At 42.9% G+C, this 24,983-nt stretch overlaps 1 pseudogene; it reads right to left on the bottom strand.

The window, feature by feature from the left end:
* Positions 1–1,027: 1,027 nt before the first annotated feature.
* The window catches only part of LOC102142323 (signal-regulatory protein beta-1-like), a 59,262-nt pseudogene continuing 35,306 nt past the window's right edge, over positions 1,028–24,983 (bottom strand).

The raw sequence follows: 24,983 nt of genomic DNA, 5'->3' as shown, positions 1-24,983 counted from the left end.
TATTCAAACTATCTTGGATGCTTAAACAAAGAGGAAAGAGAATTGTCTTTTTCCTTAAAACTGGGATGGGGGTTCATTTGTATTCAGGGGACATAGAGAACCTCAACAAGGCTGGGGAGATGGAGTAGGCGGGAATCCAGAAGACAGAGTAACTACTGAAAGGCTGGAGAGCGTCTGGTTTATGGCCTGTCTCAAAAGTAATGGATGCGAGGAATCCTGGTGTGTTCAGATTTGGTGTGTTTCTCACATTCTAGGGGGATGCTGTGAGTCAATGCCCAGAGCCCCATTCTTTGGCCCCTTCTCAGTACCATGTGTGAAGACTCCACTCTAGGGCATCAAAGTGGCAGAAACTGAGGGTTCCACATGGCAGGGGAGGAAGGAAGGAGCTGTGGAAAACACGTCCATGTTTAATCATCTGCTCATCCTTCAAGAAATGTTTCTGGAGAGCCTGTTATGTTCCTGGTGCTGGTCTCCTCCTGAGATGTCTGTGGTGGTTGGACAGGCAGCTCTGAGATAGGATTGTGCCAGCTCAGCCCTCCTCCTAAGTCCTGGCGCCCCTTTCCGCATCTTTTCCGCTCAGGCACTCAGAGGATCAGAGCGGGAACAGCTTTCAGAGTTGCCTATCTGGGGCTTCTCAGCATTACAGTGGGGATTCCTTAGAATGGAGTCCAGCATCAAATAATCTAGAGATGGCCTGTAAGGGACCACCCACAGAGTTGCCCCTCACTTAGCACCCTCTTCTCACCTCCCGCATAGGCCCCAAAGCACGGAGGACACCTTTGAACAGCCTTGCTGTAACCCACTTCCTGCAGCACCCACACACTTCCTGGGGCTGGGAGCCTCTTAGAGGGTTTCCTGAGACTCCTGAGGGTGTGCAGGGAGCTCGGTTACCTTCTCTAAACTCCACTGAACCTGACGTTGCACGGCATGTGAGCTGGGCTCTCCAGCTGGCCTTGCCCTTATGGGGCAACCCTTGGCCAGCCGTTCTATCCTCACACTTATAGTCAGTCCTCTGCTTCAGTGGATGTTAGATGGCAGAGACATCAACCACCAGCAGCGCCCTGGGGTCCAGGAGGAGAGCTACAAGGAGTGGGGTAGTAGGAGCTGGCATGAGTCCTAGAAATCATGAGACAGGAGGAGCCATGAGAGGGGCCACCTGGGACGGACCTCCACTTACCCCATTCAAGGCTACCTGGACCCAACAAGGCTCCAAAACTTTTGAATCTGAGTCCTGTCCTGGATGCCCTGGATCCAACCCAAGGCAGAAGCTGGGGAAAGAGTCTCCTTCTTCCCAGTCACCCCATCTCCCGGTGCCAGGCTCTCCTACTGGAAGGAGAGGGCGGAGAGAGCTAGTACTCAGGGATTCATACAATGCAAGGAAGCCATGGACGTGTTTCTGAAAGGAGTGATGCCTCCTCAAGAAGAGCCTCAGGCACATCCTTCAGGAGGGATTCCAGAAGAAGGCATTGTGCTCCTAGGAGATGACAGTTCTAGGCATGTTATGGCCCCTGAAGGCCTTCCAGTGGGACAAGACACGAAGGTAGAAGACAGCACTATTGATGATCCTGACCCTGTGTTGGCCCAGGCTAATGTATGTGGGATATCTTGGTTTTTAATAAAGAAAGTTTAAAAAAGAAGAACAAAAGACAAAGTTCTAAAGTAGCAAAAGCCTCATAGAATAAGGTGGTAAAGAAAAAAATATATTTGTACAACTATAAAATGTGTTTGTTTTAAGCTGAGTGTTGTTACTAACAAGTAAAAAAGTTAAAAATTAAAAACTCTATAACATAAAAATGTTACAGCAAGCTAAGGTTAATATATTATTGAACAAGGCAAAATATTTAAAAAATCAATTTAGCATAGCCTAGACCAGGCATTGTGTCACGTGTGTGTAGTCCCAGCTACTTAGGAGGCTGAGACAGGAGGATTACTTGAGCCCAGAAGTTCTGGACTGAGTGTGTACACTAAGTTCAGAATCCATGTGCTGACCTCCTACAAGAGAAGGGAGCACCAGGTTGCCTACAGAGGAGTGAACCAGCCCAGGTCAAAAATGGAGCAGGTGAAAACTGTTGTACTGATCAGCGGTGGAGCCACACCTGTGAGTGGTCACTGCACTCCAACCTGGGCAGCACAGTGAGACCCCAGTTCTTCAAGAAAATTAAAAATAAAAAATGTATATACTTTCAGTGTGGCCAAGGTGTATGGTGTTTATAAAGTCTACACAGGGTAATTTCCTAGGACGTCACATTCATCCACCACTAACTCATTGACTTACCCAGAGCAACCAGTTCTGCAAGCTCCATTTATGAGAAGTGCCCAATACATGTGCACCATTTTAAAAAATCTTTTAAAAAATTATTTAAAAAGTCTTTTATACCGTACATTTATTGCACTTTTTAATGTTTAGAAGTATTTATTTACTTACTTTTTTTTTTGACACAGAGACTTGCTCTGTTGCCCAGACTGGAGTGCAGTGGTGTGATCGTGGCTCACCACACCCTTTAACTCCTGAGCTCAAGTGATCCTCCCACTTCAGCCTCCCAAGTAACTGAAATTACAGGTGTGCATCACCACACCTAGTTAATTTTAATCTTTTTTTGTAGAGACAGGGTATCATCATGTTGCCCAGGCTGATCTCGAACTCTTGGGTTCAAGCGATCCATCTGCCTCGGCCTCTCAAAGTGCTGGGATTACAGGTGTGAGCCAAAATATCTGGCTAGAAATGTTTAGATACACAAATACTACTGTGTTCTAATTGCCTACAGTATTCAGTACAGTAAAATGCTGTACTGGTTTGTGGCCTAGGAGCAAGAAGCCATACCATATGGCTGAGGTGTATAGTAGGCTATCCCTTCTAGGTTGGTGTAAGTACACTCTGTGATGGTCACACTAAAAGCAAATTAGCTTGTTGAAAGCTGTTGTGAGACCTTGGTTCTTGTCTTCTGAGTTTAAAAGAATTTAAGCAAGAGACACACAGCAAAGGAGATGCAGCATAGAGTAATTTATTGCAAAAGGAAAATAATATTTTGAAAGTTAGGTACAGAATAGACAGTACTTCCTGAGAGAGACAGAGGATTCAAGACGGGCTGTTCATAAGGATAAGACAGCAAAGACTGGCACTAGCGAGGCTCCTTTTATGGGAGTCTTCAAAGATTATTCATAAGGAGGTGGAAAGAAGTGTTGCAAGTAAGCATGTTCTGGGCGGTCCTCTGGGTGCACCTGAGCAGTAGCTGTACATGCTTGTTCATACATTGCATGGCTCATTAGCATCTCAAATCTCCACCCAGGGATGTGTTTTTTACTATTATAATGAGAAAAGGGTCAGTTTGAGGACAGGTAAAATCAAAATGCACAGAGGGGAAGTCCCTACTATAGATAGCTTTGTTTCAATCAGCTCAGTTAGAATGCCAGTGCTGAGTCTTACTGTATTGACAGTTCTACCACCACTGTTGCTGCATCATGAGAACATGGTCACTTCTTTGACTACCTATCCTCCCTCAAGGTAATGACACATTTCTCAGGATGTATCCCCCTCGTTATGAAATGCATGAACATGTTAAGGAAATTGAAATGATAATTTTAACACTTCTGAAAATATTTCTTGAAGACCAGATATTTTCACAGGAATATTTCTTTCTTTCTTTCTTTCTTTCTTTCTTTCTTTCTTTCTTTCTTTCTTTCTTTCTTTCTTTCTTTCTTTCTTTCTTTCTTTCTTTCTTTTTTGTTTTTGAGACAGAGTCTTGCTCTGTCGCCCAGGCTGGAGTGTAGTGGCATGATCTCAGCTCACTGCAATCTCTGCCTCCTGGGTTCAAGCGATTCTCCTGCCTCAGCCTCCCGAGTAGCTGAGACTACAGGCATGCGCCCACCATGCCCAGCTAATTTTTGTATTTTTAGTTTCACCATGTTGTCAGGCTGGTCTCGATCTCTTGACCTCATGACCCACCCGCCTCGGCCTCCCAAAGTGCTGGGATTACAGGCGTGAGTCACCGCACCCGGCCTTTCACAGGAATATTTTGCCAAAAAATTAAAGAGGAATTAAAACCAATTGTAGCACACACACACACACACACACACACACACACACACACAACACACACACCAGGAATGAATATTTGAGAAAATTGTAAAATATACCCAATTTAGATGATATCAGGAAATTTTTGTTAATTTTATTAGCTGTGATAACAATATTGATCTTGTAGAAAAACGTCCTCAATCATCAGATCACCCAGGATGGACTCCATTTGCAACTGCAGGTGCATGCATGACTGAATGAGCAGTGGACGTGACTATGCACCTTCCATGCATCTCTGATTATAGGGGGAAATTGTTTGTCCTCCAATTCCTGTCTTCACTCTTCCAGCAGGCAGGGACATGGACAAATCAGTGACCCAGCATGGACCCAGCAGATGAGGCTAATGCCTTAGGGCACGCAGGAGGAATCTGAGCTTTTGAAAAGTCTTCTGGAGCAGAGACCCCTCCTGGTATTGTATGAGAGGGAAACAGGACATATTTTGGTCAGAGAGGGGAATATCGGCCAACTTCAGGTCTTTGGGAGAATGTCTAGCAGAAGGGAATATTTCTCTAATTAGCACAGATTTGCTGTATAGGCTGATACTGGCCCTGTCTTCAGCAACTCAGATTTACCTTGATTCGTTTAGAATAATCTCCTGGTCTAATGAGGAGACATCTTCAACAACGTCTCAACATCCTCCATTGCTCCTCAAGTTCTGAGTTTCCCTTCGGTAAAACTCCAAACTACTGGATGTTTGAAGCAGGAAAGGAGAGTATAGATGAACAGAAATTTGCAAGTAGTAAATGTGCAGAGGGATGTCGTGATTATTATTGGTCAAATATCAGCATCAGGACACAGAAGAGGCTCATGCTGTGACCAGTCATGGTCCACATGGGGCCTGGTCCAGTCTTAAATGCCTTTTCTGATTTTCACACAGCAGATGCCAGAGTCTGCTGGGATGAGGTCGCAGATGTGATGGAAAAGTTTAGGACAGAACAAAAATGAGGCAGAGAAAGAACAGCAGGAAGGCTGATCTGACAAGGAATGGAGAACATAAGTAACCGTCTGAAACAGAAGGCAAAACACAGGACTCCGTGAACAGATGATCTCCCTGTATCCCTCTTCCTCCTTTAATATATGTTTGTGTCAAAAGATCTACCAAGTTGTGCATCAAACTCTTAGTAATGGCGACTCTTGGAGTGTGAGATTTGGGGTAGACAACTGACTTTAAAAAGCTACTCTATATTTATACATTTTCTAGGTTATTTTATAATAAGCATGACTATTACTGTTAACATTAAGGAAAGAGACAAAATTTTAAAACCAGGAGTAACCTCACCAAGAGTGGCCTCTGAGCTCTGCTCCTTCTGTTGCGCTGAGACCTCTAGGGCAAGGCTTTTTCTGCCCACCAGCTGCCCACCATGCTCCACCTGGTAGGTGAGCACATCATCCCTGTGGGCAGATACGTTCACCAGGAGCCAGCTTGTTCAGTTGTAGGTGCCATCCTTATTCTCAGTGAGGGTGGAGGCTGTTTCTATCTGGGACACGTTTCTGTTCTCCAACCAAGTCAACTGTAGGTTCTAGGGGTAGAAATTCTTCACCTGGAAGGTGAGGTTCACCTGGTTCCCTGCCTTTATGGGCTGTTGAGTAACATCCAAGAAGGGTGGAACTGAAACAGCACAGGGCAGAAGCTCTGACCCTGTGGCACAGATAGATCACAGGGAAGGCTCATAACTTAGCTCTCACCACCACGGTGCGGGCGTCACCAGGACAGTGCTAGGCAGGCAGCACGTGCTCAGACATCGAGGGTGCTCTTTGCATATGAGTGAAATTATTAAGCACAACACCCAGCACATAGTAGGTGCTCAAGGACTTGTAGCTCCTACTAGGCTAAGAATGAGTGAAACCTACAAGCACAACCCCTGGCATACAGTTGAAATGTCATAACTGCAGCAAAATCAATGAAATCACCAAGCACGTAGAGGCTTGGCTCATAGTAGGTGCTCATTAATTGTAGTTGCTCTTGGCGAAATAAATGAAACTATCTAGCACAGAGCTTGGCACCTGGTGGGTAGACATCTAGCTGCTGCCATGAAAATGATAGTAAGTGACCAGTACATCTAGGTGCATGGAAGGTGAGCAGCACAGTTAGGAATTCGATTCCAGGAAATCTAAGCCCTGGAATAAAAGCCAGAGAGGAGGAGCAAACTTGTCAGCCAGATATGGGGTGAGGCTAGGAGTGAGGATGCTCTACCTCTAATGGCCTGAGACAAGTTTTCAGTCCCACAAAGAGGGCCCCCCGTAAAGTGACATGGGCCACCTCACAGATGACCTGAAAGCAAAGGTCTCCAGAGGCCAGCACCACCCTGGCTGTGCTGCAGATGCTATAGGACATACTTTCTCCTGCAGGGTCCATGTTGATCTGGAAGCTGGAGAGCTCATTACTATTTTTGAACCATTTCAGGGTGATGTTTCAGGGGGAGAAGCTGTGGGACTCACAGGTGAAGCTCACTGTGTGCTCAGCTGTGGTCCTCACTGTAGTGCATGATACCACGGGGGCAAAGGGTTTGGCTACAAAAGGAGCATCGAAAAACAGGAGACATGACTGAGATGACCATCACTAATGATGAGCGTGTGACACGTTAACCTTCATGGACATTAGTTTTTAATCCTTCTAATAATACACAGAGGGCGGTGTCCTCATTTTACAAACCAGGCTGGAAAGGCTCTGAGAGGTGAGGAAGTCCAGACTTGAGTTCAAAGTTCTCCTTTCTAAACAGGGTGACTTCCACTAATCTGGGCGCAGGAACAAAGTTACTGATTGGTCTCCCTCTGTGTATTGACTGGTCCTAGCCTGCCTCCCCTGGAGAGTTCGCCAATCTCAGGCAGTGCCGAGACCAGCTGGGTTGGGGAGACCCTAACCCAGGGCACTAGAGGAATTAAAGACACACAGAAAATATAGAGGCGTGGAGTGGGAAATTGGGGTCTCACAGCCTTCAGAGCTGAGAGCCTTGAACAGAGATTTACCCACGTATTTCTTGACAGCAAGCCAGTGATAAGCATTGTTTCTATAGATTATGGATTAACTAAAAAGTATTCCATATGGGAAATAAAGGGGTGGGCCGAAGTAAAGGGATGGGTCTGGCTAGTTATCTGCAGCAGGAGCATGTCCTTAAGGCATAGATCACTCATACTATTGTTTGTGGTTTAAGAATGACTTTAAGCTGTTTTCCACTCTGGGTGGGCCAGGTGTTCCTTGCCCTCATTCCGGTAAACCCACAACCTTCCATTGTGGTCATCATGGTCATCACAAACATGTCACAGTGCTGCAGAGATTTTGTTTATGACCAGTTTGGGGGCCAGTTTACGGCCAGATTTTGGGGGGCCTGTTCCCAACAAGAGAGGGCATTTACAGAAGCCAATACAGGGAACAATGGTGAACTGGTGCCACTGTGAGAGCTGGAACCAGGCTGCTCAGCCCAGGAGACGGGTGGCCTGACACACCCAGCTCTTCATCTGTAAAATAGGACAGCATTTCTGCTTCCCAGGATGCAGTGAGGATTAAATGGGGCACTGTTTGCTTTGGATCAAACACAGAGGATGCTTCATATAAGTGAACAAAGTTCTATCTTTAACCCAAATTTCATGAATACACAGAGATCTCTCTTAGGTATTTATTAATTTGTTCCATATAGTTCATTCTTTTCACAAATATTCCAGCAGGATCTGTGAAAGAAAATGAAGTAATTAAGGCTAAAGTTTTAATGTAGAGCCAAGAGTTTGTAAGAGCATTGCACCTACACCTGCTAAAGGTCAAGCCACTAGGATGTAGATCTGAATAACAACTGAAGTCAAGGTACGTGGGGTTTTGATCTCTCTCATCCTGGAGTACTTTAAGTAACCAATGAAAACAGGTTTGCAGTTTCGAATTTTTGCCCAGCCAATGAACTCTCTCTAAAACCAACTTTTTGAAAATCCCCTATACAAAACCTTTCCTGCACTGCCGTTTGAGACTATATTCAGCGCTTCTCTGACTCTGTGTACACAAAGTACAATTCTTCATTTCTCAAATAAATGCTATTTCTTTGGGCCTTTCTGCCAATATTTTTGTTGTTGTTAGCAGGCCTAATCTGTGCCAAGTACTGCCTTTCAAAAGACGGAGCGTTTTTGGAATCTGGGTCTTCAGTTGGGTCAGGTTTGGGTTGACAAACAAGATCACTGAGTACTGAGAAAGCCAAAGGTGGTGACTTTTTTCATCATTAGTTAATTACAAGAAACACAGACCCAGGCCATCTAAGCAGGCAGGAGCCCATCCTGCATCCTGAAAGCACACAGATTAGAGAATCAGAAAAATGAGGGCAGTTTCTTTCCATAGACAGGTCCTAAAGGGCATCTCCAAATTGCTAATTACTACCCTACCTCTTCTACAACAATCACCAGGAAGCATATATCACACATACTTGCCTTTGCACATATTAACCTGCTCCCTAACATGTGTCAAACATTTTGAGGGCCCAGGAAGGAGAGTGTCACTTGAACAAGAGAAGTTATCGAGACACCACCAGCATGGGGACCCTAGTGGGATGACAGGCTGTAATCAATTTCCAGTTATGGGAGACCAATGCCGCTTGCTGCCTCTATACCTCTCTTTATTCTTTTTAATCCCCCTCCATCCGTGTGAGGGACTCCTCATGTGAGCCCCTTTATAGAATGAGGCTCAGAGAGGAGGCCTGGCTGGCCAAGGGCCAAAAGTGGATACAAACCCCACCCTGGTAAGATAAGAGAAGACAAATGAAAAGCACAGAGCGTGGCATGTAGTAGGTGCTTAACAAATGACCCCTGTGACTGTTATCAGGAGGTCTGGTCATTACTGCTTCTGAATCTACACATTTATCCTTTAGGCAGCAGAACAAAGAAACCCTGCTCCCTGTAGCTCATGACAAACCCAAATGACAAAAGGAGCAGAAACCAAGTGAAGATTCTCTCCCCTTTACTGAACAGTCCCCTCAGGAAACAAGTTTGGCAAATTGGCTTTCAAAACACAAACAGCATCACAGATGCCTCTCTCCAGAGGAACTATTTACAGAAGCTGGAAGCATTTTGGAAGGCATAGGGAACAGACTCCTCCATGACATCTTGGTGTGTGGGGGGCAGGGAGGATCCTGGGGCTGAGGAGTGAGTATTTGCTGGGATTCCAGTGCTTGTTTAAACACAAACATGTTGAAATTGTTCCCAACACTGAGGCTGGGACCTGAGCAGGGCTTAAACCAGGCTTCTCCTCCTCAGCCCCTAAGGCCTGCTCTGTGGGAGAGCCAGGCCACTGGGGCCTTCTGAGATGTCTCTGGCCCATGTTGTTCGAAGCATCCACACCCAGAAAAACTGCTCTCAATGCTCAGCAAAATGGGGGACCGCTTTTGCTAGGGGGCTGTGTATTAGAATCTTCTGGAGTCATTAAGAACTTTGGATGCCCAGGCTAACGTCAGACTGATTAAACTGGCATTTTTTAAGGAGGGAGCCTTGGGCTGGATTAAATTTTTGTTTTTCAAATTTCCCGGATGATTCTAATGAGCAGCCAAGATCGAAAGCCGCCAGACCCCACCCCAAACCCCATGTATCCTTGAGGCCTGGAGGAGCACTGACCCATCTGAGGTCTCATAGCTTCAGCATCACATAGTTCACATTTATGGAACATTTACTGCACTCCAGGTGCTGCTATGAGCATTGAACAGGATTTCACTCCTCCAGTCTCTGTCCCCAGTCTGTGAGGTCAGTGTCATCATCAACAGGTGCAGACACTGAGACTCACTGTGGTAGAGCACCTTGTCCTAGGTCACAGAGCCAGGAAGTACCAGAGCCCGGAAGAGGCCCAGGCAGTTGGGCTCCTGTCTGCCCCGCACTAACCACTGTTCTGCGGAAACTCAGTAATAACCTGAACACCACCACCATTCAGGACGCTGTGCACATCCTCTCCGATCTTCACAGAACCCAGAGGGGGTTTGGTGCATGATTATCAACATTGCACAGATGGGGAAACTGAGGACTCAAGGGAAGGCAAGAGTGGTCCAGGATAACAAGAAATAACAGCTTGATTTAGGGGTGCCTACAATGTGCTAGGTGATTTACAGAGAGAACCTCAAATCCTATCCCCTCTCCTAAAGGAGTCGTGATGATCACCATTTTACAGATGAGGAAACTGAGGCTGAGAGAAATGAAGGCGCTGCCTCCTTGTCCTCCATGTGTCCCAGTGGGCACCTCCTGTGTCCCACTAAGCACTCATGTCCATTAACAGAGCAAGTAAGTGCCCGAATTCTTGAGTCCCAACACTGACCGCACACCCAATTGTCCCTTTGAGATTCTTGACTTCATGCAATTCTAGAGAGAAGCCTGCCTCCTGGATACCCAGGCCCAGATACCCTGTAGCCATAAAACACTGTGGGCTCCTAACAGCCCAAGGGGATAATGGAAACTCTTGCTCACAGTGGCACCACTCACTACGAAATACCTCATCTCCTCATCTTTAGTCCTCAGCACCAAGAAGGGGTGGGCACATGCTTTGCTGGGCTGCAGGAGGCCTGACTTTGCTCCACAGATGCTGCTCAGTGAAGGAGAAACAGCACAACATGGGGGAAGAGTCCTAAATGCTTCATGTGTGCTGAGACCTGTCCTTTAGGAACAGGCTTGACATAGAATGAGCCATCTGCAGAACCTTTCTAAAGAGAGTGTAAAGCTAGCCCCTCCTACCCCTACAGGACTTTTGTTTTGTTTTGTTTTGTGTTGAATGCTTTTTGCTGTAGAACAGAGCAATGCAAGAGTTTAGAATGAGGTTGGAGCATTTCTTCACACTTTAAAAAGCATAGCTGAGGGTTGCAGAGACAGGGGCTGTGAGTCAGACTGGTGGGGATCAGACCTTGGCTCTCTGACTTGCTCACCTCTCAGGTGTCCTCTCTGAGCTTTAGTGCCTCATCTTTAACCCATACCCTGTTTGCCCCAAGAATACTCTTGTCTCTAATCCTAATGTAACAGAAATGTATATAATGTTACATTAGAATTAGAGACAAGTTCTGTTCAGAAATAACTCCAAGAATAGTTTTTATATTTTATTTTCACATTGAATATCGGTCAGATTTACTTCAACCTCAAAGAGCATGTTTATGTAAAATTAAATGAGCTCTGGCAGGGAGCTGCACTTTGTTTTTCTTTCTAAATGGGTTAAAAGAAGCAACAAATGGCTCCTCTTTCCTAGCACTGATTATAAGGAGACTCTGGCACAGCTACTGCTCCCTGCTTCCCTCCCATCTCCCTCCTTTCTCATCCAGGGCATCAATTAGGCTGATAATATGACAAAGAGGAGTGAGCACTTTACTAGGAGGTAGCAGATTGGGGTCACACCTGAGCCACTTACTCGATGTGATTGCCTAGGGTGGGAACACATCAGCTGGGAACTTGTGTCTTTATCTGTAATAAGTGCAAAATTAGGATAAAGCTACCTTCTCCATCTGTGTTTAAGGGTTGTTAGGAGCCTTGATTACTAATCATCTAGAAAGGAAATTAGGCAGTATTCTTATACATGAAAACACACACACCCTCTGACCTAGCAATGCCACTTCCAGTGGGCATTTGTCACCTGAGTAGGATAACACATGTACAAGGTCACCCACTGCAGGATTGTTTTAATAGCTCAATATTGGGAGCAACTTACATATTTATCAACAGAATACTGTAAAGCAAATTTGATATTTTCATAAATTGGAGTATTCTGCAGCTGTTAAAGAGTGGAACAACTCTCTATGTCCTGACATGGAATATCAATAAGGAATGATAGGGCTTATGTTTGGAAGAGTTTTTCCAACCACCAATGGGCTTTAGTATCTGAATATGAGGTGCATTCTGAGCCTTTGGGAAACTGATGTAAAGGAGAAATGCCGGCTCTCTGGTCAGTGGTTCTGTTTGAGGAGCTTTTATTTAGCTCCTTGAACATAGTCCGTGTTGTTTCTCTTTGTCTAGTCTGAAATAGTTGTTGCCTGGGGGAAGCAGCCTCCTCTTGGACTGTAGATTAATTCCTGGCCTGGTCCAGCTCCTCTGAACCACTGGACAGGCCCCATAGGGAGCAGGGAGGTCGCAGTGCAGGGCAGAATGGACGTCTCTCCAGCTGCGACTGACATGAACTTCTCAGGCTGAATCACCTGCAACTCCTCCTTAGCTTTCACTTTCACAACAAAGCAGTCATTTATTCATCTTTACATGATCCTGTGTGTTTCCTCATGTGTATCAAAGACTTTCATTGATTGGGTGCACATCAGGAGCAGGGCTTGAGCTCAGCCCACTGCATATATTATCTCGTTTAACCTTCACAACAAGCCTGTAACATGAGACTGTATTAGAAGTGAGGACAATGAGGCACAGAGAGGTTCGATTTTATGATACAGCTTTGGGTTGAAGACCTGTATGGAGCTCCCGAGCCCTCCTTCAAAGTGTCGTGCTTTGCTAAATATTTTTGCCTTCACTTTCTGGCCATATGGAGTGTTGCACTTTCTGAACCATTTCATTGACTGAGGCCATGTAACTGCTTTAGACCATTGAGTTGTAAGTAGAAATGATGGGATAATATGTGGACTGGGCATTCAAATGCAAGAACCTCTATGGATCACCTTCTCCCTTCCACAGAGATCCACAAGGCTCTAATGGGGTCTGCTCCATCAGCCTGGATTCCTGAGCGACAGTGACATGCAAAATCCCCAACACACAATGAAAATGCAGCTTAAAAAGAAATAACATTGTTTTAAGCCCCTGGGAATTTTTCACCCATAGCGTAAGTTTCCTAATGCTGATGTGACTAACTACCAAAACTTGGTGTCTTACAACAAAAGAAATATATCATATTGTAGTTCTGGAGTTCAGAAGCCCAAAGTTGTGTGACTGCATTACAATCAAGAAGAAAAGAAGAAAAGTCAAGTATGTAAAGGTGAAGAATAAAATGATAGTGACCAGGGTGAAGTGCAGGGAGGTAATGGTGAGATACAGGTCAAAAGATACATAATTGAAGATAGATCAGATGAGGAAGTCCAGAGATTGAACATGCCATATATCAACGACTAGAGTTAATAATATTGTATTGAATTTAGTATTTTTGCTAAAAAGTATATTTCACGGGCTCTTGACACACACCCACATGCAGGGTAACTATGTGAGATGATGGATATGTTCATTTGCTTGACTATAATAATCATTACACTATGTATATGTATATGAAAGCATCATGTGGCATACCTTACATGTATACAATTTTTTTTTTTTTTTTTTTTTTTTTTTTGAGACGGAGTCTCGCTCTGTCGCCCAGGCTGGAGAGTGCAGTGGCTGGATCTCAGCTCACTGCAAGCTCTGCCTCCTGGGTTTACGCCATTCTCCTGCCTCAGATATACACAATTTTTAAAAAGGTATCAGTACAGCTATATGTTTTCTGGAGTCTCTGTTCTTTGCCTTTACTAATTCTGGAGGCTGGTAACATTTCTTTTCTCATAGTTACATCTTCCCATCACTCCAGCCTCTGGCTTGCATCCTCACATGTGCTTCTCTAACTCCTAATCTCCTGCCTCTTCCTTCTTGTAAGGACTCATGTGATACATTGGGCCCACCCTGATACTAGACCAAGATGTTAAAACCACTGTCTTTAACATGTTCAAAGAGCTAAAGGAAACAATAGACAAACAACTAAAATAATTCAGGATTATGATACAGTAACAAAATAAGAACTCTAATAAAGAGAAATTATAAAAAGAAATCAAACGAGAACTTAATAGTTGAAAGTGTTACAAGTAAAAGTTTGTTAAAGGGGTTCTCCAACAAGTGAGCAGTTGGGAAAAAAATCAGGAAACTGGAAGATGAAATCATTGAAATTATTGAGAGTGAGGTATAGATACAACAAAAATGAAAGACAATAGAATCTAAGGGAATGGTGGTACATTATCAAATTGATAAAAATACACATTACTAGAGTTCTAGCGGGGAAAAGAGGAAGAGAGAAAGGGGCAGAAGATTATTGGAAGAAATCGTGAACAAAATCTTCCCAAACTTGATAAAATACATGAATCTACAAGCTTAAGATGCCAAGGAAACCCAAATTTAACTCAACAATAAAGTCTTAGAAACCCACGTTAGGCCGGGCGCGGTGGCTCACGCCTGTAATCCCAGCACTTTGGGAGGCCGAGACGGGCGGATCACGAGGTCAGGAGATCGAGACCATCCTGGCTAACACGGTGAAACCCCATCTCTACTAAAAAATACAAAAAACTAGCCAGGCGAGGTGGCGGGTGCCTGTAGTCCCAGCTACTCGGGAGGCTGAGGTAGGAGAATGGAGTAAACTGGGAGGTGGAGCTTGCAGTGAACCGAGATCTGGCCACTGCACTCCAGCTTGGGCGACAGAGTGAGACTTCGTCTCAAAAAAAAAAAAAAAAAAAAGAAACCCACGTTAAGACACATTATAATTCAACTGTCGACAATTAAAGTCAAAGAAAGAATTCTGAAAGCAGCAAAAGAGAAGTGATTCCTTTCACATGAGAGATCCTTATAAGATTATCAGCTGAGTTCTTATCAGAAGCATTGGAGGTCATAAGACAGAGGAATGATATGTTTAAAATGCTGAAAGAGGAAAACCCTATCAACCAAGAATTCTACACCTGGCAAACTGTCCTTCAAACACAAGAGAGAAACTAAGATATTCTCAGATAAATCCTCAGCCATGGATCCTTAAGTGAATAGCATGATGTCTCCAGGCCCAAACTTCCCTGATCTGTAGAAGGGGTGGCATCAGGTCATGAAAATGAGCACCCACCACCACACCCAATTGGTGTGGTGAGAGTTTATGACCGCTAAACCTTACTTACAAGAAATGCTAAAAGGAGTGCTTTGGGTGGAAATGAAAGGATGCTACAGGGCATTCAAAGTGGTATGAAGAAACAAAGATGTCTAGTTAGGTGTACATTTAAAAAATTCATATTTTCCTGATGCCTCAACATCCCTGAAACAAGCTGTGAGCATCCTACCAAATGACCAGGTACAGCAGTGTGATAAAGCTGGTCCTTGCCACAATTCCCCTTTTTGTCCTCCTCTACTGTGACCTAGTAAAGTAGTGACATTAAAACATACCAGTAAATCCCATCATGGTTTTTGTTTGTGTCCTCCACCCTAACTCCCAGTAAGACACTTGCCTGGGGTTCCAATCTCTCTTGCTTCCCCATCTGCTTGGTTGAGCCTGCTTCCTGGAAGCTCCTTGCATATGGCTTCCTACCTGGCATGCCGTACCCCACTCTCTGGGAACTGTGAGTAGAATAAATTGTTCATCTTCATATGCCTCTCCAAATGAAATTCTCACAGCCGTGTTAGAGTGTTCTTTATAGACCCAATCAGCAGGACTTACTCTACCATTTCCAACACTAATGACAATGAGAATGGGATCATTCTAAACTAGGGTGGAAAGTTCCTAAGAGATAAACTTTGAATGCTCATGGATTGCTAATTTGCTACTCTGATGGGCTCTACCACTTGGAAGAGCTATTACCCTGATGGCTTTCTTGTACTCTGCTTTCTCCAGCTTTGTGTTGCCTTTTGGGAATGCTACCAAGACTCTCCATCCTAAAGTGGGGATCATGTCTCAATATCAATAATGGAATCCACCTTTCTTCAGGAGCGCAGAGATGACATTACATTGATAACAACATTTTTAAAGCAGATTCATTTGACACACTTATTAATGTCATATAATCCAACACCTTTAAGCTTCTGTTAAATGCTAGTGGCAACATATTATTTTACACATAGTCAAAAACAATACTCTTGTTAGTGCCTTCAAACGAATAGACAAACAAACAAAAATACCTACTCTATATAAATTTCATCAACTTCTTTCATGTCTGTTGGAGTCTCTTCACCACTCATGATAGCCATCAATTTCTCCAGGGCTTTTGATACAAAAATAATGCCCCTCTTGGCCTCATGCTATACTCTATTAAAACAATGAACGTCTGGTTACCTACTGGGATCTCCTGGTCTGGAGTACAGATTTATGAGGCATACTTTCCTGTTGCAATCATTAACCATAAATTGTCCCACATCCAGGCTTTGCTCATCTGATATGAAACCCATTGGAACCTAAACTTCCACTAGAACACAAAATTAAATCACTGCCAGGTGCAGCTGCACACCATTCTGTTGTCAGTTGGCATTATTGCTACTAGGTTTGTTAATGCAACAATACTCAACCAAATACTAGCAAAGTGAATTGAATAGCATAGTAGAAGGATGACACACCATGATCAGATAGTAGTTATTCCTGAAATCCAAGGATATTTCGGTAAACAAATGACAACAATGTATTATGCCATATTTATGGAATAAAGGGAAAAACACATGATTATCTCATTTGATGCAGAAAAGCATTTGACAGATGTGGCTATCTTCCTATGACAAAAATAATCAATAAAAGGAATGTATGAAAACATTCAAAATTATAAAAATTATATATTCATACTTTCTTGTTTTTTGCACCATCTAATTTACTATTCACTGTCTGATTTACTATTTTATTTACCTATTTATCATGGGTATTGGTTACTGTCATTCTCCAGTGGATATAAGGAACAAAAGGGAAACTACTATTTCTATTTTATTCACCAGTGCACCCCACATTTCTATGTCAGGTCCTGGAACACAGTAGATATCCAATAAATATGTGTATAATGTGTGAATTGTTCAGTGGGATACTGTCTTAGGAGACCTGAAATCTTTTATTTTAAATGGATTGTTTCCGTTGAATTTGGAGAAAATAAATTTCCCATGTAGATGAGTTGGTGAAGAAAAAATCAGTTTGCAATCACACAGAAAACAGAAGAGCCCAGGAGAAGAAAACTACACATCCTCTTCCTCATACCACACCCCTGCACACACTCACACTAGCAGCAGCTACAGAAATTTCATGGAATAGAATTAGGGCTAGAAGTATTTGGGAAGAGTAATGGTGAAACCTGTGATCTCTAGATGAAGAGTACCTGAGCTCAAATCATAGCTCTGCCAGTTACCAATGAGTGACCTTGGAATGCTTTGTGCTTCTCTTTCCTTATCTATGTGTATGTGTGGTGGGGGGCAGGGGGTGACAAGAATCTCTACCTTTGATATAATGATCATCGAAGGTAAGAGCTGTAAGACGTTTCCAACAGTGTCTGCCACATGGAGGGTGTTCAAAAATTATAAAGTTGGCCAGGCATGGTGGCTCAAGCCTGTAATCCCAGTACTTTGGAAGTCTGAGGTGGGCAGATACCTGAGGTCAGGAGTTTCAGACCAGCTTGGCCAACAGGGCAAAACCTCATCTCTACTAAAAATAAAAATTAAAAAAATAGTTGAGGGTGGTGCCATATCTCTGTGGTCCCAGCTATTCAGGATGTGGAAACGTGGGAATTACTTGAACTCAGGAGGCAGAGGTTGCATTGAGCTGAGATCGCAACACTGCACTCCAGCCTGGGAGACAGAGTGAGACCTTGACTCAGAAAGAAAAAAAAAGGAAAGTAAAGTTTTTACTCAGTAGATTTCCTGAAGCTTGGAAGCTTCAGGAAACTATAGATATAGTTACTATATAGACATAGATGCTATAGGCAGAAGTTTCTGTAACTTTATCCACTTCTTTCTTCCTCACCCCTACCCTTCATGAAAGTGGGAACACTAATGCAGCAATGCACAGAAGTTCTATTTTGAGGGACTATGCATTTTACCAAGACAGAAGTTTGCTTGTCTGTTGCTTACGTTAACAGATTGGGGGACTTTGAGGGGTAAGATCAGAGAAGTAAAAAAGAAGAGAGAGTGTGAGCAACAGGGAAAACCAAACATCTTTTTAATGTGCATTTCATATAGACTAAAAAATGGTTAGAGGGAATAATAAGAAAAGTATTTAAAAAATCCCGTGTGTGTTTCGCATAGTCAAGTGAGATTTATCCCAGGAATGCAAGGATGGTTCGACATTCAGCAATCTCTCAATGTGATACACTACATCAACAGAATGAGGGACAAAAACCATATGACCATCTCAGCACAGGGTCCAAAAATGCATATGACAAAATTCAATATTTTTTAATTTAATTTTATTTTTTTTGAGATGGAGTCTCGCTCTGTCACCCAGGCTGGAGTGCAGTGGCCGGATCTCAGCTCACTGCAAGCTCTGACTCCCAGGTTTACGCCATTCTCCTGTCTCAGCCTCCCGAGTAGCTGGGACTACAGGCGCCCGCCACCTCGCCTGGCTAGTTTTTTGTATTTTTTAGTAGAGACGGGGTTTCACCGTATTAGCCAGGATGGTCTCGATCTCCTGACCTCGTGATCCGCCCATCTCAGCCTCCCAAAGTGCTGGGATTACAGGCTTGAGCCACCGCGCCCGGCAAAATTCAACATTTTTAAATGATAAAAACTGTCAATGAATTACATATAGGATGATTGCTCCTCAACATAATAAATGCCATATGGGACAAATCCACAAAAATGAACTCACACATTTACAGTTAATTGACCTTTGATAAAAGTTTCAAGGATACACAATAGGGAAAAGTCAATCTCTTCAAAAATGTTATTGAGTAAACTGGATATCCATGTATAGAGAAATAAAATTGGATCTTCATCTCATATCACATATAAAAATCAACTCAGAATGGATTAAAGACTTAAACGTAAGATCTGAAACTGTAAAGTACTACAAGAAAAGTTCTATAACACTGGTCTAGGCAATCAATTTCTAGATATGAGCCCCAAAGCACACACAACAAAAGCAAAAATAGACAAATTGAATTACAACAAACTAAAAAGCTTCTACATGTGCATTTCTCATGGATATAGAAATGAATGTGTGATTACATACATAGCCAAGAAAACAATCAACAGAGTGAAGAGACAACATACAGAATGGGAAAAATATATTTGCAAATTATACATTTGATAAGGAGTCAATATACAAAATATACAAAGAACTCAAACTCAATTATAAGACAGCAACTCAATTAATATATGGGCTAAAGATCTGAATAGACATTTCTCAAAAGAAGACATTAAAATGGCCAGTAGGCATATAAAAAAATCCAGTCTTACTTTTCATCAGAGAAATGCAAATTAAATCCACAGTGAGGTATCATCTCACACCTGTTACAATGGTTATTACCAAAATGAGAAAATTTAACTAGCATTGGAGAGGATGTGGAGAAAAGAGTACCCATGCCCACTGTTGATGAGAATGTAAATTAGTACAGCCATTATTGAAAACAGTATGGACTTTCCTCCAAAAATTAAAAATAGAACTATCATTAGATTCAGCAATCTCCCTTCTGGGTGTATATCCAAAGGAAATAACATCAGCATGTCACAGCAATATCTGCACCCATGTCCACTGCAGCATTATTTACAGTAACAAAGATGGAATCAACCTAAGTGTCTGTCAACAGATGAATGGAGAAAGAAAATTTGGTATATATACACAATGAAATTCTGATCAGCATTATAAAAGAAGGAAATTCTGTCATTTCCAACCTGAAGAATATTATGCTAAGTGAAATAAGCCAGGCAGAGAAAGACAAATACTACATGATCTCACTCATACACAGAATCTAAAAAAGTTGAACTCATACAAGTAGAGAGTAGAGCCTATAATAACAGCACTTTGAGAGGTTGAGGCAGGTGGATCACCTGAGGTCAGGAGTTCGAGACCAGCCTGGCCAACATGGTGAAACTCCGTCACTACTAAAAATACAAAAAATTAGTTGGGCATGGTGGGGGGCACCTGTAATCCCAGCTACTCGGGAGGCCAAAGCAGGAGAATCGCTTGAACCCGGGAGGTGGAGGTTGCAGGGAGCTGAGATCTCACCATTACACTCCAGCCTGGGCAACAAGAGTGAAACTCTGTCTTAAAAAAAAAAAAAAAAAAAAAAAAAAGAAGTAGAAAGTAGAGTGGTGGTTACCAGGGGCAGGGGAGTGGGTGTAGTTGGGAGATACTGGTCAAAGGATACAACATTTTAGCTTAGATAAGAGAAATAAGTTTAAGAGATGTATTGTACAATATGGTTTCTAGAGTGAATAACATGAATTGCATTGTTGAAAATTGCTAAGAGAGCAGAGTTCATAAGTTCTTACTATAAAAAGTGATATATATGTATGGCAATGTATATGTTAATTAGCTCAAATTAGTCATTTGTCAATGTACACATATTTTATTATATGCTGTACATGATAAGTACATATGCTTTTTTCAAATAAAAATAAACTTCTTTTCTGAAAAATTTCAAAAATTTCATTGCAAATAAAAAGACAATGATAAAAGTGAAATCTTATGTACATGTATGTACACTTATAGTCACTTATACACACATGTATGTATATATATACACATATATATACACACGCATTCACAAATATATATAAAAGTTTGTTCTGTCATTATAGTATATAAAGATGTTTTGTACATTAAATAAAATTATGAAAACTGTTAAAATCTCAGTAAAATATTTGGCACATAGAAGTCATCCAACACATTTGTAACATATGTTGGGAGTATATACACCAGAGTTTTAACTCTGAGTATCTCTGACTGGTGTGATGGGTGATGACTAATCCTATGTTTACTTCCCTGCATGTGCTAATATGTCTACAAGTAGCATAACATGGCTTAAAAGAATGAATTCTGGAGCTGGTTGACCTGGACTTGAATCCCAGCTGTTCCACTGACTGTGGTGGGGGACAATGGACAAGTTCCTCCCTCTGCCTGACTCCCTGTTTGCAAATAGGAGTTAATAGGTGTAGCTTTCAAATAGGGATGTTGTGAGGATTAGTAGAGTTGAAATACACAAAATGCTAAGAACTGTGTCTAGCTAGTAGGAAGAGCTCAATTGCTGAACTCTTACCACTGTCATTTGGGTAAAGTGTATACGTAAGAAAAATAATTTGAAAATTGAGAATCCTGTCCTCCAGGACCTGTGAGGTGACTCACATCAGGGAGGCTGCTGTGCCCAGCCCTATGATTCTGGGGTCAGCTCCATGGCCTGAGTGGGGCATGAGGACAGGCAGCCTGTCTGTGAGCTGTGAGCCAGGTTCTCTCAGGCTGTACCAGGAAAGGTCCTCCAATCCTGTCTGTCCTGGGGAAGGGAAAATAAATTCCCCATAGTAAAGTAGAGAGAACCAAGATAGATTGTGTTACCTGTTATGGGCTGAATGTGTCCCCCAAAATGCATGTGTTGAAGCCCTAGTCCCCAGAACCTCAGAATTTGTCTGCATTTGTAGACAGGGTCTTTAAGAAGCAATTTAGTTAAATGAGGTCATTTGGGTGGGTCTTAATCCAATATGACTGGTGATCTCAGAAGAAGAGGAGATGAGGACACAGACACACACTGAGGGAAGACCACGTAATAAGACACAGAGCAGAGATGGCCATCTACGAGCCAGTAAGAGAGACCTCAGTACAGACTAACCCTGCCAACACCTTGATATTGTATTTAGCCTCCAAAAGTGCAAGAAGTAAATGTCTGTAACTTTAGCTGCCCGGTCTGTAGTACTTTGTTATGCAAGCCCTAGGAAAGGATTACAGGGCCCAGTAAGCAACAAATTCCTTCTTAAAGAGGAAGAGGGCACAAAAAAAGTGGGTGGTAACACTGAGATTACAGAGGAGTGGGAAGCAGGGGGAACAGAGGGCAAAGTATGCAGCATCCTGAAGAAGGACAGTGGCTGAACATCCCCGGGAAACACTGCTCCCCTGCCCAACTCAGGCACTGTTTCAGACTTCACATCCTCAGGGTGCTGAACAGAGGGCTGGGCCTGGAGCCACACACCCTGTCAGGCTGTCTCTCAGCTCACTCTGTGGCCTTGGGCAGATGGCTTTGCATCCTGGAGCCTCAAGACTGGTAAGCATTTAAATAACAATTCCTCTGTGTTTGTCAAATGAAATATTATAAAAAATGTAACTAATTATGGTGCTGGTTGAAGGATCACCTGATTCCATCCCTTGGTAGCCAGCTGCAGATCCACAGAGGAAGTGCTCAAGCTCCCTGATCTTCTGCTCTCAGACAATGCCCAGTCCTTGGCCTACCTTGGCAGCACTTGTGTTTGTCTGGAATCCCTGAAAGCCCCGGGGCAGGCCATGGCCCTGCAGGCAGACAGAAAGGGTTCTAGCTCAAGGCAGTGCTCACCTGTGCGTCCCAGCAGCAGAATCAGCAGCAGGAAAGGACGAGGAGGGTGGAGCCAGGAGACTGGGATGGGTATCCTGGAGACCTCAGGAGCCTGCTCTGTCCAAACATCTGTGCTGGGGAGATCTCAAACTGCTCTGAGGAGAGAAAACAAGCACTACCTCCCTTGATTCAAGAGGAAGTGGCAGTAATAGAGTACAACAGTGAAATAGAAATCAGGCACAGTAGGCAGTTACAATGCAAACAGTTACTCATGCTCCATTCTCAGGAGAATCAGACAGGCTTAGCAGAAATAGTGCTTCCTGCACACCTTGACCATATGTTCTCTCCACATGGCCCCTAACATCATCTTCAGGTCTTCTTGGTGATTCACCATTTGGGGCTATTAGTCCAAGAAGGACCTGTGATTAGGAACTGTTTTCTAAACTTTCCATCTCAAGACCCTAGGATGTTGCTGGCTTGTTCTCTTCTTCTGCACCAGCCTCAACCAAGTGCTACTCAGTTTGGGGCAGGAGAAGGGTTCACAAAACCTACTGCTCAATATTTGAGAGGAGCCAGGTCTGCTTCTGAAATTGTTCTCTATTCCAAACTTTTATCAATATAACTGACAAAACTTAGCCCAAATTCAGTCTAATCTGAGAGCTTAGCACTTTCATGTGCCTGCATCCAGCAGAAGGAATCATCTCCTGACTTCCTCCAGAAGAGGAAGTGGGTTTAGGTTAATAAGGATATGCTTTGTGGGCTGAGGTGGGAATTATGGGTTATGGGTTATAGGTTATGGTTTATGGAGAGGGGATAGGGTTATGATGGGGGGAGAATATGGTAGGCAATTTCCTGGGGCAGTCACATCAATAGTCTTTGTTTGGCACACAGAGCACCTATTCCATCCACCACCGCGTTCAGATTGGAGGTGAGGAGAGAGAATAAATACTCCAACCAAGAGGGTGTGTTAAGGATTTGATGAAGTCACTGGGCTCTCCTAGGCTCAGTTTTGCTCTCCAAATTGCAAATGATAAGTCTTTCACTGCTGTGTTTTTGTGGATGTTAAGGGAGATAATGACTATACCACACATGAAACCCAGTAGGTCATTATTGATACCGTGGAGCCAGGTGAAGAGAAGGAACTCAATTTTTCTTTTAAAATGGATCCCTACTGCATGCTGAGTTTCCCACCAGTGGCTTTCTCCAAGATTTCCAGGCCGCTGAGACCCGGCTTATATGGTGTACTTGAAATATCCCTGCCACTCTGAGATCAGTTGCTCCCTCTGGATTCTCTGCACTCTGCTTCTTGTCAATGCATAAATGAATTCCTCTCTCACAATGTCGAGCTGTGTGACTTTAAACAGGACACCTAAGTTCTCTGAGCCATAGTTTGATTATATGTAAATAGAGGTTATAACATGTACCTCGTAAATATATGGTAGGAATAATATAAACCATACCGAATGCTCACCTCATAATTAATTATAACTAAAAAATTGTGGTTATATTAATATTTTGTGTACAGAAAGCATTCACTGCTTCCCTGCCACACTTGTGCTTTAGAAAAGTTACCCTGTTAGGAGAAATGGTTTCTCCTTCATCATCTATGACTAAGAAAGGCCCACTTGGAACCCTCCCTGTCACACGCTGGATTTGAAGTCCTTCATCTCTCAGAAGTAACTGTCAAAAGAAATTATCCAAATTATCATATTTCCATCCAAATTTCTTTTTCTATGTGGCAGATGTACAGAGAGTGAAATCTTCACCTCCTGTTCCATACCCACAGAAATGAATATAAAAAATGATAAAATTATCTTAATCAATGTCTAATTACACTTCAAAATAAGAAAGTAGTCTCTATATGCCATGAAGGAATGGTAGCAGCTATTATTTTTTGCAGATGTCCTGGACACCAGACATGGTATCCAGCGTTTTATGTCAGTCACCTCATTAGTTCAACACTCTGACCCTGAGGTAAGTGCTACCATTAACCTTCATTTAGAGGTGAGCAAATCCGAAGCATACAGAGAATAGCAAGTTTGCCCAAGATCACTCAGCTTTTAGACTGAGACATAGGCTGTTACACTCCACAGCCTTCACTTTTAATGTTTGCACTATGACCAACTCTCATAAGAAAGGAGGGACATCCCTGTAGAAGTAAGCAGTGAAGAAGCCATAGACTCAGGAGCAGTCCCTACAGTGAGATTGGGGCAGGCGCCACGCTTCACAAAGCACTGATAACCCATGAACACGTGGGGCATTATTCCTGCAAAGACAGCAGTGCAAGCAGAAATCACTAAAGATTTGGGGAACAGCAGCACCATGAGGGATAGTTAACCAATCCAAGAACAACAATAACTCAAAAACAATAAAAAAGTAATAAAAAGAACTTCACACCTGAGAACACGGGAAAAAATGAGAAGATTTTCAAGATTAGAATATTTAATAACCTATAAACATGACAAAAAAAAGCAAATCCGTAGAACAAAACAAACCATGTATAAAACAAGAATAGGCAGACATGAAGTACAACAGGTATCTTGGAAACGTAACAAAGCAGAGGATTTAAAACATATATATAGGTTTTTAAAAATAACTAGGTTGATGTATTAGTTTGTTCCTGCATTGCTATACAGAAATATCTGAGACTGGGTGATTGATAAAGAACAGGGGTTTCGTTGGCTCACTGTTCCACAGGCTCTGCCGGAAGCATGAGGCTTGTATCTCCTCAGCTTCGGAGGAGGTCTCAGGAAACTTACAATCATGGCAGAAGGCGAAGGGGAAGTAGGCTCATC

Source organism: Macaca fascicularis, chromosome 10 (assembly GCF_037993035.2).
Source record: "Macaca fascicularis isolate 582-1 chromosome 10, T2T-MFA8v1.1".
NCBI lineage: Eukaryota > Metazoa > Chordata > Mammalia > Primates > Cercopithecidae > Macaca > Macaca fascicularis.
This window is presented reverse-complemented; position numbering and strand designations above follow the sequence as displayed.